Genomic DNA, 19,192 nt, shown 5'->3' on the forward strand with positions numbered 1-19,192 from the left:
ATTGACTTGCACAATGAAATAACCAAGCAAAACATTCATTGTGGGCTGAGGCTAATTTTGTTAGAATAAAGGAGGCTGATTGTGAAATAAATATTAAAGAAAGTGTCTCATTAAGTTCTGCAGTTTTACAAAAGCTGTCGCCACAGGGAGGAAAAACCTGGCGTGAATTATTGTTTGTTTACTGCAGCTGTCAGTCATCGCAGCGGTGAGCATGTTGCATCAATTCGTAGAGTAGCCATTAGTAACCAGGCCATCCCGCTTAAATGTCAAACTCCTTGCTGGGAAATGTGTGAAACTACATAAAAATTCTTTCCATCTTGTTAACACATCTTTCACAATATTCCTCATTTTGTTTGATGACATCAGTTCTTGGAGATACAGAAGAAGGCTTTAAAAATACCTCCTGGGCAATGTTGGGTGATGCTTATTTAATGAATTTAGTTATGTGTGTCTGACACTCTGGAGGACTGGTCCATTCCCAGCTCTGCCTCTGATGCAGTTTGAGTTGTATGTATTTTTTTTTTATTGTTCCTATATTTTATGTATAGATTGGATTTTATTATCCATTATAAGGTCTTTGGGATAGGGCTTTTATCTGTTAGTCCCTACTTTGTATAGTGAGAATCTGCAGTCCTCTGCAATCTGTAGGTGTTACTGCAATGTGAGTAACCAGTGCTGTAACTTGGGGGGGGGGGGGGGGAATAGCCATTAGTGATTTTTGGGGAATGACAGTCTCCTTAATTTCACTGCAAATCAATCTGTATAATTTGCAGTTTTGTCTAGAAAGACGTATTTTGGACTTTGAAGGCAAGACAATTGAATTCTGCATCTGTTTTGTGTTTATAGCAAGCCACTTCTAAACTTTCTGTCTCTTGGTTGCCTCCATCTGTAAAATGGAGATAACCTCAGAGGGATGCCTTGAATATTCATCAGTGATTTATTGTACGCCGCTGAAGAAAAGTGTTACGGGCAATGTTAATGAAGTTTATTACTCAGCCTTTCTGCTGCACATTGATCAGTATTTCAAACATCCGCAGTCTCCACAGTGAGCGCTAGCAAATTCTTAACTGGACCTAGCCTGTAGATGACAATAATAACGTTGATTTATGTGGGGCTTTTCCTTTGGAAGAGCTCCAAAGAATGTTATAAACTGTAATGCAAACCACAGTGTAAATATTGCCTTAGCAGCCACCAGCTATCAGTGAGGTGCTGCGTGATGGATATTGCAGCTGGCAGCCGTATGCGAGAGGAGAGCAAAAAAAGAGAAGGAATACTGCAAGCGGTGGAGGTGATGCAGGCAGGAAAACATGAAGGCAAAATGACATTACCTGAATTGCGATTTTTTAGCTTTGATGTGATCAGTGATTCCTAGAGATCAAGTGACTCTCATGTGAAACATGGCATTTTTGTTGCAGTTCCATGATGCTGCGATATTGGTTCAATTCCAGCCGAGCAGGAAGAGCCCTGCTAGCTCCCAGGGGTTTCTTGTAGAGCATGTGCGTTTCTGCAGGTCTTCATTCAAATACTGTGGTACAACAATGTGATTTCAGTGGTTTCTCAGCCTGGTGTGACTGTCTGTCATATGCTCCTCCTCCTCTGGAGGCAAAAGGCACAGTCACTTGGAGTTTGCTCTGTACATCCAAAAGACTTGAAAGTATAAGCCAGATAACTTACTCTCAAACTGAAGTCCCGTTGACCCTAAATTAGGGTTAATGGCTGGAGAGCTGCCTGGTAGAAAAGCACCTGGGGGTGCTGGTTGACAGCTGCCTGAACATGAGCCAGCAGTGTGCCCGGGTGGCCAAGAGGGCCAATGGCATCCTGGCTTGTATCAGGAATAGTGTGGCCAGCAGGACCAGGGAGGTGATAGTGCCCCTGTACTCGGCACTGGTGAGGCCGCACCTCGAGTGCTGTGTTCAGTGTTGGGCCCCTCACTACAAGAAGGACATCGAGGTGCTGGAGTGTGTCCAGAGGAGGACAACGAAGCTGGTGAAGGGTCTGGAGCACAAGTCTTATGAGGAGCGGCTGAGGGAGCTGGGGTTGTTTAGTCTGGAGAAGAGGAGGCTGAGGGGAGACCTTATTGCTCTCTACAACTGCCTGAAAGGAGGCTGTAGTGAGGTGGGGGTCGGTCTCTTCTCCCAAGTAACAAGCGATAGGACAAGAGGAAACAGCCTCAAGCTGCGCCAGGGGAGGTTTAGGTTGGATATTAGGAAAAACTTCTTCAGTGAAAGGGCAGTCAGGCCCTGGCACAGGCTGCCCAGGGAAGTGGTTGAGTCCCCATCCCTGGAGGTATTTAAAAGATGGGTAGATGTGGTGCTTGAGGATATGGTTTAGTGGTGGACTTGGCAGTGTTAGGTTAATGGTTGGACTTGATGATCTTAATGGTACTTTCCATCCTAAATGCTTCTATGATTCTAAATCCTTTCAGAAAGTGTAAATACCTATGCAAAGATGTTGCCTAAGGATTTGTTGTGTTCAGTTGGGTTTATTCACTAAATGATGGAGCCTCGTCTTCTCCTCTGAATCATAGGCACCTAAGCTGGGTTGTCTAAAGTTGAATGTTATTACAGGTTCCAGATGCCTTCACTGGAGAGAGATGGCAGGTTCAGAAATGCTTGTCTCACTCACAGTTTAGATAGGGAGGCCAGACCTTGTATAAGACTAACTCCGACATTTTAGTTGGCACTGTTTTGTCTTATCTGCCTTTGAGGAGCTACTGTGTACAGTATAATCTGCCAGACCAGTATCACATGTTACTGCTTTAATAGACTAGACACAAGGCTCAAGTTGTCAAATCATTTTTTAATGAGAGGTTCATCAGCTTTTGTGTCTCATGCAGGAACACATTTTGGAGATGTTTTGAGGACTTTCAACTCTGGTGGCTGAGTGCTGAAGCTCCAAGGGCTCAGAACCACTCAAAACCAAGACAGAGAGGTCCAGAAACTGGGTAACACAAATGAGTAGCTACAACTGGAAGCTGCAACGGGAACATCTCAAGAAGAAATGCATGGCTGCTACATGTGCTCTTGGTGGGCAGGCATTTGTGTCCTGAGCAACCAGCCAGCTGCAGTCCAACAAAAATGGCAAGGGTCAGCCCAGCCTAGTTACAGTGCGGATGCTGATTTCAAGTGCATCTTAGCTGCCTGTTGGTCACACGAATCATAGAAATTGTATTGTAATTTGTAATTTTGCTGAAACAGTCTTTTCTTCAGTAACTTTTGAGCCTGTTGGCTAGGCTAGATGATTGCGAAAACTTGTTTTCCTTAGAAAATCGTGTTAAAGTGTGTATAATGCTTTAAGGAGAGGGGAGCTTGTTGAATTCAGATGCTTATTTGGCAGTGCTCATCCACAGCTTGCCTGATGTGGAGAAGAGGTTGCATTGTATCATCTTAAGGCTTGGTCTGGGTAAACCAGTATTTCTGTTTGGAGCACCATGGGCTTATGGAGACCTCAGTAGTCAATAGAGCACAGTTTGAAGCTTGGCTTCCTGCCTGACTATACTCTTATACCAATCTTTACAATAAAATCAAAACACAAAGTATAATTATAGCCTCGTGGATGAATTTATATTTTTGGTATGCTGTGTGGCTGGGACCATTTAAAAGGATTCTGGTCTTTCTAGATATTTAAAACCACATCAATTCTATATTTTGCTAGGCCCCATCCTTCATTAAATATATATATATATATAGATAACAGTCAATGATTGCATTAATGTTTAATCCAGTACATTTTTCAGCTTTGGGACCCCATTCATCCATATTGCTGTAATCGATTCTTCCTGGAAATACTGTGGTAATGAGAGGAGAGACTGATCTGCAAGCATTACCATGACATGTGTAACCAACCTGTCTTGTTTTCATTCTTTCATTACCTTCGCTTATGACTTTAATTGTGTACTATCTCGAGTAGGATTGCTGGGAAGGAGTGTGAACTTTTCATTTGCATGTTAATGGCACTTTGTCTGGGAACGTGTTACAGGGATTCAAGCAGTGCTATGCAGAAAAAAAACCCAAAAACAAGTCCAGTATGCAAACAACTTTGATGGCTAGTGGTTCAGACGTTGCTAATAATAAGGGTCTTTTTTTCTTCCGATATTGCAAATGCATCTTTCAAATGGACAAGGCAATTGGTATGATTTAGGAAGAGAATTGTTATGAAGAACACCTTCCTGTAATTAGTATCTATCTCCTTCTAGGAAGGAAGGGCTTGTAATTTGTGTGCCCTTTTAAAAGAGAGAATGTATTAATTGAATCTTAATATGTGTTGTGACACACAGGGATACATTGGAAAAAGTTATACACTGAAACTAGCTGGATTTCTCTCGTGTGTGAGAGGTGTGTGTTGCTGGGAGTGTGGGATGTTCTCAGGAGCTGAAGGACTGATGGACAGGCTGTTTTGTGAAGCTCATTTGGCATTTGAGGGTTTTGTCCAAAGCTGTGACATTTTACTCTCCAGCTTCTTGTTTTAAAAAGGAACATCTGTCATTTTAGCCTAACCCTGAAGTGGTTCCCAGTGTGCCTCAGTGTGTGATTGGGGTAATTTGTCCTCTTGCAAAGAACAAGTTCATAATGGCTATTTTGGCCGTTCCTGGGAAAGTAAAGGTCCTCTCCATCACACTTCTGCTTTTGCGTGGAAAGGCCTCCCTCTAAACAGTCAGAGAAATCCTTGTAAATATCGAAAACACCTCTCGTTACGCTTCAACTCCTTCCTCATAGTTCCCTGCTCTCCTGCTGTTTGCAAGAAACCTAAGCCACGTGCTTTGAACTCACCATCAGCATCTCAGCCTGATGGAGCCAGAAGGGATTGCCATCCTCCATGGATCAGACCTGGAGGAAAATGAGTGGCATGGAAGCAACAGCCTGGCATTTCCACTTAGAGACAATTGGATAAGCCACAAGAGGGGAGATTTGCTGCTTTAAATTAAGGGTGGCCCACCAAGCAGGATCCCTTCTTCTGCCTCTTGCTGCTGTGCATTGCTGCAGCATCCCGTGGGCCATTGTTGCGTCCTGAAGAACTGCAAACACAAAACATAGTTTCCAGCTGGTAGAGCTCAGCTCTTTCTGGTGGGTGACAACAGGTCACGGTCACAAACAGGCAGGGAAAGGCCAGGTAATGAGCAGCAGACAGCTTGGTGGGTGTTTGCAGGGAGATGTGACCATGCATGAGAGAGAGAGTGGGTGACACTGCTGCTTTTGCATTGGGGATAATTAGTGGGATGTAGGCTAGGCTGTAAAATAAATGTGAAAAGTAATAACAAGGAGTTGGGGAGCCATGGAAGGAAGAACAATGGGAAACCCTGAAGATGCAAATCAGGAAAAATGGGAAAATTGTCCTTTAATGGGATTTTTTAATGGGGTTGCCAGTGATCCTAGAAGAGATCTGTTAAGACCAGAGACGGACAGTCACAGTAACTGAGATGCAAGGGGATGCTGGGTTGGATTAATCCTGAAGGGACTTTCTTCATTTTAGAAGGATTCGCTAGTGTACTTCTGCAGGAAAGAGCTCTCTTGCCAACAGAGATTAAGCCGGTTCTTCCCATGAATAACCTGTGCAAATGGTGAAGCTGCTAGCTGGCAAGGCTTTGGTTGGAGAAGGGAAGAGCTGTTCTCTGGAGGAAAGGGAGGAGAGGGTTTAAGAAGAGGTGGGTGATGTCTGTTTTAAGCTGGAAAGCTCCCTACACAAGTATCATCAGCTCCTGGAGCTTCAGAGCTGCTTTTGCTGTCCAGGAGTCTTCCAACCTGCAGTGCAAGGTAAAATACTAATTTTCTTGCAGTTCACAGCTTTACCAGTTCACTTGCTGCCCGCAGAATGTTAAATTAGGATAGAAAGCATTTACACTGGAGTCTGGGGATGGAGCGGGCACTAAGGCATTAGTGGCTAGGGGAGAATTTGGGCACTTGAAGAGCAGTGGGATGTGGCCTGTCTGCGTGCAGAAACAGAGAAGGCACCCAAGGGAAGGCTGTGTGCCGTCGTGGGTGACCTGTCCTCCAGCATTTTGTAGTGGGTAGGGGGAGAAGCTAGAAGAAAGAATTGTCTTCTTGATTTTGGTAGCTGTAACTTTTATACAAGACTTGCTAGTTAAAAGGGGGAATTTCCTGAATACAGCCCAGAAATAGTTCCCAGAGAAAAATACCAGCCCTGTTACACCTTTCTTGGCAGACAAAGACAAGAATGCGCGTAGAGAGCATGATACCAGGGCAGAGGAAGGCAGGTATCAAGACTGCAGAATGAAAAGAAGACGAAAAAGAGATCGTGGATAGTAAAGGAAAGCAAAGCAGAGTTGGGGGTGGCAGGGGGGACGGACTCTGGAGAGCTAAAATAGTCCAACAAAGAGAGCATGAGGCTTAGGTCTGGCTACATGGGAGGCAACTACTCCCAAATTTCTGACCTTGGGCAAATCACTTGATCTGTTACTTTTTCCCATCTTGCCTGTGTGTACAGAGTGCTCAGAGATGGAAAATAATCCTTATTAAGTGATTTTTGTGTAGTACAGAGTACAGCAAGGCCATCAGCCTGGCTTGGATTTAAGTGTTCTCATGATACAGATTTGAAGTTACTCTTAATGATGAGGAAAGAGTCAAAATGTGTGTACTGTTTGAGAATGACTTGTTCTCCCTTTGAAATTTAAAGGATGTACGTGTGGGTATGTGTAGTGGAAAGTGTGCTTGGACACCCCCTCCATGCAATAGTTAAATGTTGAGTGACACTTTGGGGTTGTAACTCTGACCTTTTAAAAATGCCACAGGCCTCTTTCAAGGTGATAGACCAAAAAATTGTAATTTATATTCTCTCAAAGCAGAACTCTTATTTATGTTGTTGGAGTCCATACAACCTTCTGTACAGCCTGGTATAAAGCAAGCTCATATTGGGCACACCAAGGTACCAACAAGTAGCAAATAGCAAAAGGGAGAAGAAAAGTCCGAGAAGTGCGCAAAACAGGCCGCAGGTATGGTGTCTGTAATGCTGCTCTTGTGCTCTTAAATAACCCAGCTGATGTTTGAGTTAGTTTCACGTTCGAGTTGTTGGTTGTTGTAACGGCATAATGAATGAATAATTTAACTTGGTACAATGTTATATTTTAAATCGTGGCTTCCTAATCCCTCCATGCTCATTACAACCAGATTCTGGATCTGTCCCAATAGTGCATTTGTGTTGAGGGTGAAGGGGGTGATGTTTGTATGTTTGTAACCATGCTTGGACCTTATTTTGCTGGCTTTGGGGCAGACTTGAGAAGACAGACCTGCTCCGAAGAGCACACACTGTCTTCATTGACTGTCTAAGTGTAATAAATGTACAAAGAAATGCAAACGTGGTGCTTTCTGTGTGACTCTCATTATCTGCAACTCTTGTATTGTACCTGGGAAGTCTCACTCGGTGCTCACCCCATTTCGTGGGAGGGGGAAGAGAGGTTATTAGTTGCCAAGAAAAGAAACTCAAACCAATTTGAGTGAGGACTTGGAGCTGCCAGCTGTAACCCCGGGCAGTATGTGAGGTTACTGCAGAGCTGCAGAAGAAGAGCCGTGAACCAAGCAGCAGATTAGCGAGCCCCCAGTGAAAACCTGGATTTCTCCACTGAAGGTGAAGTTCTTCCCTCCAAAGGCTACAGACTTTTTGATGTGGAGCTCTTGTCTTTACCACAAGTCAACCTCCATTTCTATGCCAAAACAGTACTCAAACCTGTCCCCTTGTATTGCACCACAAATGGGATACTTGACACTTAATACCTAATTTTCCCTGATTGTCTCGCATTGTTTTGTGCTTTTGACAGTGAACCGAAAGCCTATTTGTGACTTACAAATGTGTGTTTTATTACAGACGGATGGGTTAGCTGGGGTTGTAGTGACTGTTGTTGACTGGCACAGAGATTTGCACTTGAACCCGATTTGTGCTCAGTGTTTGAATTCAGATTCCCAGATCCAATGCATGGTCTCACCACAATACAAGTCTCCTTTGCAATTTTAAAAATGGACCATTTTCTAACTTTTGGCAGAGGTAACCCTAAAGCTTTTGAGTTTGTCTCTGCAGGTAGCTGGTAGGTGTCCTGCCAAGGTTAGGGATAGGGTTTTTTGCCAGTTTGTTCTTCCCATTGTCCCCTCTGGGCTGCATTTCTCCTGCTCTTGTGTTGCTGTGCCAGGCAGGGATGCTCCTCTCAGCAGTGCCGCTGGCTGGGCTCATGCCTTGGTGCTCCAGCAGCATCGGCGTAGACATCTTTATTCCAGACTCATCCCATATCCTCTACGCTTCCTGTTTTCCCTGTCTTCTCTCCCTATAACTTTTATTTTTTCCTTTTATAACCCTATCCCAAAATTGCCTCACACTTTCTTTAAACCACTTTTTTTTTTTTTTTTGGATGAAGGGATTGAGAGCAGCCCTGAGGAGAAGGACTTGGGGGTACTGACAGATGAAAAGCTGGACATGAGCTGGCAACGTGCTCTCGCAGCCCAGAAAGCCAACTGTATCCTGGGCTGCATCAAAAGCAGCGTGGCCAGCAGGGTAAGGGAGGGGATTCTGCCCCTCTGCTCCGCTCTGGTGAGACCCCCCTGGAGCCCTGTGTCCAGCTCTGGGGTCCTCAGCACAGGAAAGACATGGACCTGTTGGAGCGGGGCCAGAGGAGGCCACAAAACTGATGAGGGCTGGAGCACCTCTGCTATGAGGAAAGGCTGAGAGAGCTGGGGTTGTTCAGCCTGGAGAAGAGAAGGCTGCGGGGAGACCCTGGTGCGGCCTTTCAGTACTTAAAGGGGGCTTATAAGAAAGATGGGGACGGATTTTTTAGCAGGACCAATAGCACTAGGACAAGGGGTAATGGTTTTAAACTAAAAGAGGGTAGATTCAGACTAGATATAAGGAAGAAATTTTTTACACTGAGGGTGGTGAAACACTGAGGGTGGTGAAACACTGGCACAGGTTGCCCAGAGAGGTGGAGATGCCCCAACCTTGGAAACATTCAAGGCCAGGCTGGATGGGGCTCTGAGCAACCTGATCTGGTTGTAGATGTCCCTGCCAATTACAGGGGGATGGACTGGATGGCCTTTAAAGGTCCCTTCCATCCCAAAGCATTCTATGATTTTTACAGCTATAACGTGTTTCCTTTCACCATCATCTGTAGCAATTCAGGGTACTGCCAGCTAAGCAAATACTCCAGTCCAGATTGCAAGCCTTGTTACCCAGCCTGGATTCTTCACCACCACAGCAGCTTTTCTTTTGCTTTTTATCATACATGTATCCAGTTCAAGCTGGCTCAATTTAAGTTGTCTGCGTGTGACTGTTGCAGAGACAGAGGTGCTTATGCTAAAAGGAGCAGCAGCGCACATTAACAGTGAAGATTTCTCTTCCCTTGGAGAGAAACTAAATAGTTTGGAGAACAGAGTAATTTGAAAAGGTGGTTCAAAGCTGGAATTTGCTTGTTCTTGCTGGAGTTAGCTAACTGGGATAAAATTGTGCAAGTCATTGCAAACTCTGTTTTCGGAGAGAAAACCAGTGACTCTGTAAATCTGCTTTCAAAGTTAAGTCTTAAGATAATGCTTCTGCAGAAGTTCCTTGTACAGAGCTTTGCAGGATGGGGTGGGGGGGTGTCTGGTCTTGCAGTGCCACTTCAGGGCAATGTGTATAATGATTATCACATGAGGAAGAATAAAACCCAAAATGCCATGTAGGACCTGTCCTGCAAGCTGTTGTCAGCAGGGCCAAAAAGTCTTCTCATGTTCTGACTTCTAGTTCTCGTCTTTACCTTTTTTCCCTGCTGAGAGGATAAATATGCACACACAAAAAAAAATTATGTTCTTTGATTTGTGGTACAGTCCTGGATATCCAATCTCAGTCGTATGTAGTATAGAAATACATATAGAAGGGACTAGAAATAAATAAAGAACTTCTTGAGAAGTCTTGTCTTTGCTTTAGATGGGCTCTGCTAGACATGAAATCTGTTCATCAGTAATGGCAATTTGCTGTGCAATAGGAGCTGGTGCTTGCGCATTGCTTTGTACTTGATGGGAGCATGCTGGGGGCAGCAAGGCTGCGCTTGCGTTCGGTGGAACAAACGGCAAACTGAAATGTGAAGAGGCAAATCTGTATTTTACTAAATGAAAATGCCTTATGTTGAGTTTTGAACTACAATTAGTGTTTTTGGGTAGACTGCCCATTCTGTTAAAGAACAAATGGTGGCAGTCCAAATAATTTTGTATAAAATTGGGGAACTGTGAGGAACGAACAAATGCGAGATGTTCCATACCCACATAAGCAGAGTCTGCCTGGCTCATACAATCTCCTTTGATAAGCCATATTCTAAAGAAAGAATGTCAAAGTATATGTATGTATATTTAAGAAGCTGCTAACATGATCTTTTTTGTGACCAAAACACACTTTTCTTTCAGGATTGTGTGTCAAGATCTTGAACACCTGAGTGTAACTGGCTGGCATTAGCCTCTGGACAAAGTCTCCTAGTCGGGATGAAAAATATTTGCTCTGTCACATCCCTTCAACTTAAAGGATTAAAACTGTGTGGTGTCCAACAGTGTCAGCCCACTCCGGTGTAATACCTTAAAGACAATTATTCTTGCTTGGTTTTGGTTTTCTTTCAGTTTTCCCTTTTATCCTCAGCCTGTCTTTTAATTCACCTTTGGCCCGTGCTTTCTCCCTTGCCCATCCCTCCCCGCATCCACCCGTGTGCACAGCAATCCAGAAATGCTCCGGACCCTGAGCCGCCGGAGGACCAAGCCTGCGAGCCAGCAACCCTTGCAGGGAAGGGATGCTGCGGGACCAGCGTGCCGAGGGGTACTCTGGCTGGAGTCCTGCATGGAAACATCCCGTTTTCTGTGCTTTTGGCTTATTGCCTGGGTGAAAGAGCTGAGTTCCCTTGTCCCCTGGGCTGTGACTGCATTTCCAGTAACTTCAGCAGCCTCAACATTTCAGCTCTGCGGTGTGGGTAAGGGTTAACGTAAGAGGCTTGGGGTACAATTCACAGTGTTTGAACTGAAGAGTTATTGTGGAAATCTATTTATCTCATGCTCGATACAAAGTGACCTCCTTTTGGTATGCTCAGGCTGTAAATGAGAAGGTGGGCGTCTCACCCGCAGTCCTGCAGGCACAGCCCTGCCAGGGAGGAGGAGGAGGATTAATCTCCTTCCTTCTGCCTCTTATCCAAAAGATAAAGGATCCAAACTAGTTATCCTTGTTATATCCTGTTGCCTTTAGATGATTTGCATGGGTGTCCTTGATTGTAGCTCAGTTTTGTGGATGAAGTTAGGGGAGGAGCACGGTCTGGTTTGGTTTGCGGTCGCGATGAAGGCTCCGCAGTGCAAATGTGCACTGACGCCTGTGACTTTGGTCAGATATGGCCCTTGGTGTACGTACACAGCCAGAGCTGGAGTGCGATGGTGCGGTTTCATACACAGCTGCTTTGTGGGGAATATAAGGGAAGGAGCTTGTGGCTTTCATTAGAGAAGGGGCCGCTTTCCAGCCAGCCGCACGTGTGCGGTTGTGCAATTTCTGGTCCCCCCCCGCCCCGTGCAATCACGGAGGATGGGGGTGACAGAAAAAAACCTAACCCACACAGGGGCATCACTTACAACATAGTATAATAAACATTATTCCTTAGGGTCCTGTTGTTCCTTCTAGACAAAAGGCCTTGTGTTGGAGCCTAGGAGTGAAGAGAAAGATTTGGAGGAGGGGAAGGGCTGGAGACAAAACCAACCAAATAAGAGCTGGTGGTGAAATGAGTGATGTACATGTGCTGCGTGGATATCCTCAGCTTCCCAGATTTTTAGCATGCAGCCAAAACCAAAAGGCAGTGTGGCTGGAAGGAGCAGGCTCTGTGGGGACCTGGTCCTGAAGTTACAGCCAGATTATCTCCTGCCTATATTCAGAAGATCTACTGTAATGAAAGGTGTGTGTGGTGCTGGTCGTGCACGCGGGGTGCAAGGTGCTTTAGATTGCCTGTGTTGGAGCAAACGCCAGGGTGTCTTTGCTGCTCTTACCTGTCTGGCAGATTAAAACTCACACAAATACCTGTGGTTTTGGCTTGATTTGAGAATACGTGAAGAAACTCCTGTTATTGGACACGTGGCAAGAAATACCACAGTGATGCTGAGCGTGGGAGTGGGGGACTGGTGCCGCTGCCAAGTTCCCCTGGCCGTGCTGGCAGCCTCCCCGGGGAGCCCATGGTGGAGCTGTCATGGAGCTGAGACCCCCCCCCAGCTAGTTCAGGCTCCCTTTGGCAGGCAAGAAAGTCACCACGTTTAAAAGCACATGATTCTCATTACCCGCGCCTGAATGTCTGCTGGGGCTGAATTGCCTGGATCCCCGAGAGTTGCTCAGTAAGAAACAGCAAACATTTTCCCTGCGAAGGAGCAGCTGTTTATATGTAGTGTGCTGTGGGTTCACAAGCGATTATTAGGAAAACATTCCTTTCTAGTCATAAAAAAAGGGCATTTTTGTTGTCTCCTTTCCTCTAAAACACACAAGTCGGAGAGTCAGGGATTTTCATTTGCCATGACAACCAGTGAAACCACCGAGCCATGTGATTTCTCTATCCTTCCTATGATTAAATCTTTTTTTTTTTTTAAAGGCCATGTTGCTAACAGAGTTGGGAAACATCAGGTGTTATTTGTTTTTCTCATGTAGATTAGGCAGGATTTAATTTGCATGTTTGCTTGGGAGCTGTAGAGAGCTGGGGGATATTGATATTTCCATGATTTATGGTAAGAATGGTGTCTTAGTTTAGAATTACTGTATTGTACTGAAATCTCTCTTTGTTTCTCCTCTTTGAGACAGTGCTATTACTGAGGGGTCCTGGCTCCCACAGGACAAAATCCATCGTGGGACCCATCAGTGCTGCTGAACAGTGATGAGGTTCAGTGTCTTGGAGATGTTGGTTTACACATGATACAAATGGCTTAGAGACTTTATGAGCCAATAAATCTTTTCCTATTCTTATGTTGGGACAAGGTTTTGCAAAGGCAGAAAGTGTGATGGACGTGGCTCTTGATGCCTGGTCCATGTGAGGACTCCTGTTGGCTCCAGGTCTGAGCACTTCACGCTAACCAAAAGCCTGGGAGTGGTGTTACTGTCAGCAAAGCTCGAGTGCCAGCATTTATCCTCTCTTTTAAAAATTGCTATCTTCTGCTCAGGAATTTCCCCAGGGTGCCAAATATAGATTCAACACAAAAAAAAAAAAAAAAACAAACCCAAAACCCAACCCCAAGAGCTGTTCTGTTGCTAAGGAATAAAAATAAATGGTCACAAACACGGTGCTGACGTGCCAAGTTGTGTCCCCATGACCATGCAGCTGTGAGTGTGAAGGTCCCTAGCTGGGCAGTGACAGCACTGCCCAGGCTGCACACATCATGTTGACATCGGTGCTTACGGGAGACTGGCTACTGTTTGCTTTAAGGAAACGAAAGGAAATAACTTTCTGCTTCCTAATATTAGTCCCAAAGAGGTCAAAACTTCAGTACGCTGCAGCCAGGAGATCGGCAGTAGTAAAGGAGAATGACTGTATTTTTATGTGGTATTATATATAATACCGCAATGTCTATATTGAAAAAGCCCTGAGAGATCATGTTTGTGATGGGAACACATTTTTGAGCAAAAGTACCGTGCTTTGGGAGATCTTGCACTACATCATAAGGCTGTTGAACATTGACAACATGAAAAGGGTGAATATTGGTGCTGCAGAAGCTGTGGTTGTGCCTTCACCTTCTCTCCAAATGCAAACCTCTATCTGCGGATCTCTGCAATAATTTATTAACCTGTGTGGCTGGAGATGAGGAGTAGCTGAGCTGGGAGAAGAGGTGTGCAGAGGTGAAGACATGATTTATCCAGCCTAGAGAGCTTCTGTGACCAACGTGGTCTTTTAACCTGTGTGAGTGCACACACATGTGATGCTTGGTGTTGTGGGGGCCTGCCTGCTTTAGCCTTCAAGGTACCACTTGCTGCATCAGGTCTAAATAATAAATCTCAAAGACCCTGCCCCTGCAACATGTTTTTTTAATTATTTTTTCGGATTTCAGGCTTTTAGGTAAGCTGTTTGAGTAACATCCCTGCAGTGGCAGGAGACCTAGAGCAGTAAGCTTCCTCTGAAGAGCTGCTTTTTTGCTTTGGGGGTTTTCTTTTAGTGTCAAATTTAATCCATGCAGTCTCTTGAATTGCAGCTGGCCCAAAGCTGAAGTGAGGTTTTAACAGCCGATAGCTGCCCTGGATGAGTAACTGTACTTTTGTGGTGGTTTAGGGCAAATGAAAAGTACCATAACCACCTGAAACTATAAGGGGAACTGAAAACAGGCTATGTGTTAGTGCGTGAGCTAAAATTTAACCAGAACACGAATATTGTTTCTTACTATCTGAAGAGACCTGTGGTATCCTTATAAAAATCTTACTCAGGAGCTGTTATGGTATGAAATGACCATCATAGAGATACTAGTTATAGTAAAGATACTTTTTTACAAAAATGAAATTCTGGGACAAGGGCTGTAAAACCTAATCTGCTGGCCCACCCCAACATTTTTTTACCATCTGGTTTGGGTCCCTCCTGCAGCTGGCTGGGTGCGGGCAGGGCTGGGAACCTTCTCTTTGGAGGCAGCAGGGCTTAGATCAGCTTAAACCAGCCCTGAAGCTACACCTAAGTCTCTATTATTTCCACTTTCTTCCCCCTCTGAAGAATTTGTTTTCATGAAACATCTGCTTCTCTGGCAGTTACTTGCAGTTAAAAGTGTACTGAAGTGTTTCTTTGCAGAAATGCAAAGAATATTCCCTGTCAGCTCAGCCGCTTGCCGGACGGGCTGGCTGATCCCAGTTGGGGGGGGTTTCCATCAAATGAGAGCATTTTTAGAGGGGAAAACTTTTTAGAGGGGACAACCCTTTTGCTGGTGGTGCAGTTTTGTTAGGAAGCAGAAGCATACATGCTTGGGTGCACGAGCATGTGTGATGTTACAGGTAAAATGTGCTTCCCATCTGGAAGTAAAAGGAGGTGATGAATTTGGGAGCACTGGGGCAATAATCAGCCTAGGACTAGCCTATACCTACCACCCCAAACTTGATCTTAGTGGCCGAGAGAGCCCTCTGGTTTGGGATTTCAAGCTCATCTTTGGAGGGAATGGGGACCTGGGAGATGAGTTTCCCCGGACTGCCCTCTGCTGCTCTAGCAACTTCTCCAGCACCTTCTCCATCTCCCTCTCTGTAAGGGTTTAAATAGCCAATGCTATTGCATTGCCTCTGCCATCTTAACAGGAGCCTGTAACCCTTAACTATTTTATTCCTTCATCACTTCATGTCCAAAAAAGCTATCATTTCTGGAGGAGAAACCTTCCTTTAAAATGCATAGCGGAGGCAGAAGTCCTTCCTAAATGCGAATGTGCTGTTGGAAATTGCCACCCTTCCTATTGTGGTGGCACAGGGCTGTGATGCACAGCTCCCGTGTGGCTGGCTGATGTTGCACGTGTGGTTGTGATAAAGGAGACTCTGGCTGAAACACAGGATCACTTCTTTATTTCCTCATGTAAGTTAAAAAAAAACCAACCAACCAACCAACCAAAAAAAACCAAAAAACAAACCAACCCAACTTTTCTCTTAACAATCCTACTTTGTAGTAGCAAGTTGTACTCTTGAATTAGAGGGCATGCCTGAAAGTGTTGCCTAGGGATGCCAGCCTCCCTCTTGAGTCACCAGGAAGATGCTGCCCCACGAAGCCCAGATGCAAACGACTGATTGAAGATGGGTTACCTGTACTGTGCAAATAATTGCCCTAATAATTTTGTGGTCCTTCCTGGAGAGACTTCCTTCAAGCAATTGTCTTGGGAAGGCTTCTTTGCTGTCCTTCAGGCTGCAACATAAAATGTATGAGAGATGCTAGTTGGGGGTTGAGCTCCTCTCAGTGAAACGTTATCAGTTCAAATGCTTCAGAGGAACATGATTTTTTTTTTTTTTTTTTTCCATTTTTTACAGCTTCTACGGTGCAGGTACAGTTCTCACAGCTGTAGCATCTTGGCTTTTGCAGTTTTGGCTTTGATTCTTGCTATTTTAAGGGAACCACCACAAATGCATGTAGCTGTAGTAGGAGAACGTGCATGTCCTGTTCGGAGATTTGGCGATACTGGATGCAGATTGAATCTGGTATAGAGGAATGGTAGGTGCTGTGTCTGCTCCTCAGGAGGTCTAGCTGTCCAAATATTAGTATGATCAGCTCAATGGATGGTGAAATACATTGTCAAGAACAGTGTGCAAGATAGTTTTCTGGGTTTTTTGTTTTATAATGAGGGTGGTGAGACACTGGCACAGGTTGCCCAGAGAAGTTGTGGATGCCCCATCGTTGGAAGTGTTCAATGTCAGGTTGGATGGGGCTTTGAGCAACCTGATCTAGTGAAAGATGTCCCTGCCCATGGGAGGGGGGGTTAGACTAGATGACCTTTAAAGGTCCCTTCCAACCCAACCCATTCTATGACTCACTGATTTTTATCTTGCTTATTACCTCTTCCCTTTACTGCTGGTTTTGCTAATTTATTATTATATTTCAGGAAAGTTACCTTTAGGTCTGATATAGCTGTCCCAAGCTACAAAACCAAGAGCCAAAAGTAATTTTTTTTTATGGATCCTGTTGTGCATTCTGAACAAACAGCATACTTTCATCTTAATATAGCAGTTAGTTTTTAGCTTTTTGGTTGCTACTGCAGGACACCGTTGGGCTGGCCCAGCGTGGCCTCACCAGTGGCATGGCATGCATGACACAGCATGGCACAGCACAGGAGCATCACGCATGATGCTGCATGGACCCCACAGCCCTGCGGACACTGATCCCAGCCACGTGAAAGAGAGATTAGGTGAGGCATAATTACTTGTTACTTCTACTAGGTTTGATGGAGAAGTGATGTAAATCCCAGTAAATCACAAGCTAACTTGAGCAGAAATCAAGAGTTGGAAATAACTGCTTTTTTTTTTTTTTTTTAATTAAAAAGCATTCCTGCAAAACAAAACCTTATTAGCACAGATTTTTAGTTTGTTCATACAGCAGTCTCTGGCACAATCAAAACAAGATGGTCAGCAGCAGTAAGACGAGTCAATGTAGTTAAAACTTAAGAAAAATTTCTTGGATGTGCTTTTATAACCCGAACTATCTAATGTATATACTCATTTTTCACAATACATATATGGGACTTATGTCATTGGTTAATGACATACTTACACTTATGCTACTCTGTATTTGCCATCTCATTTGAGTCGCGATGTTCTTGTAAATATTTTATTGAAGTTCTTTAGTTGTGATAGCTTTTCTCATGTCTTGTCAAAAACATTGGTGTCAGCCTGTCTAATCTTGCAAGTGTTTTACCAGAGCCCTGTCACCCAGTGTCACAACATCTCCACGTACGACTGTGACACCACTCAATCCCCCCATGCCAGCCCAGCAAACTAATGTATCATGAGACTTCTTTGCCTTTTACCTGGTTAACATGCATAAGCCTTTCTTCTGCACCAAGGGCAAATCATTTCTCCTCTAGCCTTGCCTCCCTGCTTGTAGGGCTGCTGTCCCCATAAACCTTGACCAGCTCATGTGAGACACCTGGGGTTCAGCTTGATCCTGCACCTGGTTTCTAAAGGCAGAGGAATTCTCACCTATGGTCCTGATGGGTTTCCCCATTTCAGTGGGTCAGGTCTTGGTGTGGGAGCTTTATTTTCCACTGTAGAGAGCTGGACTTGGGAAGCTTTCCTGGCTTTTCCATGCAAGACACGTTCCAGTTAGTGCTTGGCTGTAGTTTTAAAAAATAATTTTGTATTTTTTTTTTCCTTTGGGAAGAAGCTGTTGTTTTTGAGTGGATAAAACAGCATTTTTGGCTGGATTTCTGGCAATGCAGTTTTCCATGCTTGGAAGTCAGCCTGTCTGCTGTGCTGGCTGAGTCTTTAACTGCTTCCATGCAAAAATGTGTTGCTGCAGAGCATACAGCTTGGTGGTCGCATGATTTGCTAAAATGTGGCCAAAACCAACCGAGTGTTGTTTTGAGCATGCAGTATTGGGTCTCCATGTCCAGGCATGTCTTGAAAGATGTTTATAAAAGCATGTGTTAAGATTGCACTGACTTTTTTGCAGTCAGAACCCAGATTCTGCCAGTAAATGGAGTGTGGGGCTGTTCTTATGCTTGGAAACAGTTTTCTGAAGATGGTGCGTTTCCTGGGCGTGTTGCTGCTTGTGCATGGTTTGGTCACCAGCCAACTATTGTGGCATTGTGGATGTGCATGTCAGCATTTTTTTTAATCCTAAAGAAATTAATCTTCTATTTGTTATTTTGCAAGTACTGTGTGTGTGCATCTCATTTTTCTTAAGTAACGCAGAAATCAGATTACTTCATTTATCTATGTGAGGAGAATAATCATTGATTAAGGGTTCAATTCTCAGATATATTTGATGGAATACAACTTGCTGTCTGCATGTGATACTTTGCGCTTCCATGGCTGTTCCCAACACCGAGGTGTGTTACAAATGTCACTGAGTCTCCCCTCCCTCCAGGAGGTGGGAAAGTTAAATGAGGACACTGGACTGCAGAAGCTGTGACTGGTCTTTCCTGAAGAGGCTTTGGTGGCACTGAGACCCTCAAAGACGTGTCCAGCCCAAACACCACCCAGCCTTCCACCATCCAACAAAAAATGGTTAATGATGTGTGTTAATGCTGCTCTTGACACCAGTACTAGCAAAGCCACCCAGAAGACTACCCAGCGGTAGACAGCATGGATGCAAGGCCTTTTCACCATCAGGGGATGCCAAGAGCACATGAAAATCCCAAGATTGCTCCTAAATGTGAGATCTATAACCTCCACCATTAAGCAAAGCAGGCAGATGAAGAGGGCAGTCTGCAGTCAGTTATCTCTAGGAGTGAGGAGAGCCTGTGTCCAGCCACGGGCTGTGGCAAGGCTGGGCCTTCTCATGTTGAGCGTGGGCATCACCACCGAGCATCCTGCTCCATCGAGCTCCTTCTGCCCAGTAAAGCAGAGCTCCTGCTCTGAGCTATTCCTTGGGATGATGTTGGTGCTGGATTTACCTGCCCGTTTTATGGTGAAGTGCCTGCAATCACTGATCAGTGGGTTCCTCCGTGGCACTTGCACAAGCTACTGGCAGCCAAGTAACCTATGAGCCATGACCTGATCAAAATAGTCTGGTGAGCTGCAAATTTTCCCTGGTGGCAAAAGAGGTAAGGGGAAGGGCTGTGTGCTCTGT

At 44.7% G+C, this 19,192-nt stretch overlaps 1 protein-coding gene across 2 annotated transcripts in view; it reads left to right on the top strand.

Annotated features, from left to right (window-relative positions):
• The window catches only part of RAB30 (RAB30, member RAS oncogene family), a 46,654-nt gene that overhangs the window by 9,595 nt on the left and 17,867 nt on the right, over positions 1-19,192 (top strand). The window contains exon 1 of one of the 2 annotated variants that reach the window (XM_082304008.1): positions 16,730-16,808. The exons of the other annotated variant lie outside the window; for it this stretch is intronic. The gene's annotated coding sequence lies outside the window, so the exon portion shown is untranslated. Of the gene's footprint in view, positions 1-16,729; positions 16,809-19,192 lie in introns of those variants that run through there. 2 annotated transcript variants of the gene reach the window in all.

This window comes from Platalea leucorodia, assembly GCF_965183815.1.
Source record: "Platalea leucorodia genome assembly, chromosome: 2".
In the NCBI taxonomy this organism is placed as follows: domain Eukaryota; kingdom Metazoa; phylum Chordata; class Aves; order Pelecaniformes; family Threskiornithidae; genus Platalea; species Platalea leucorodia.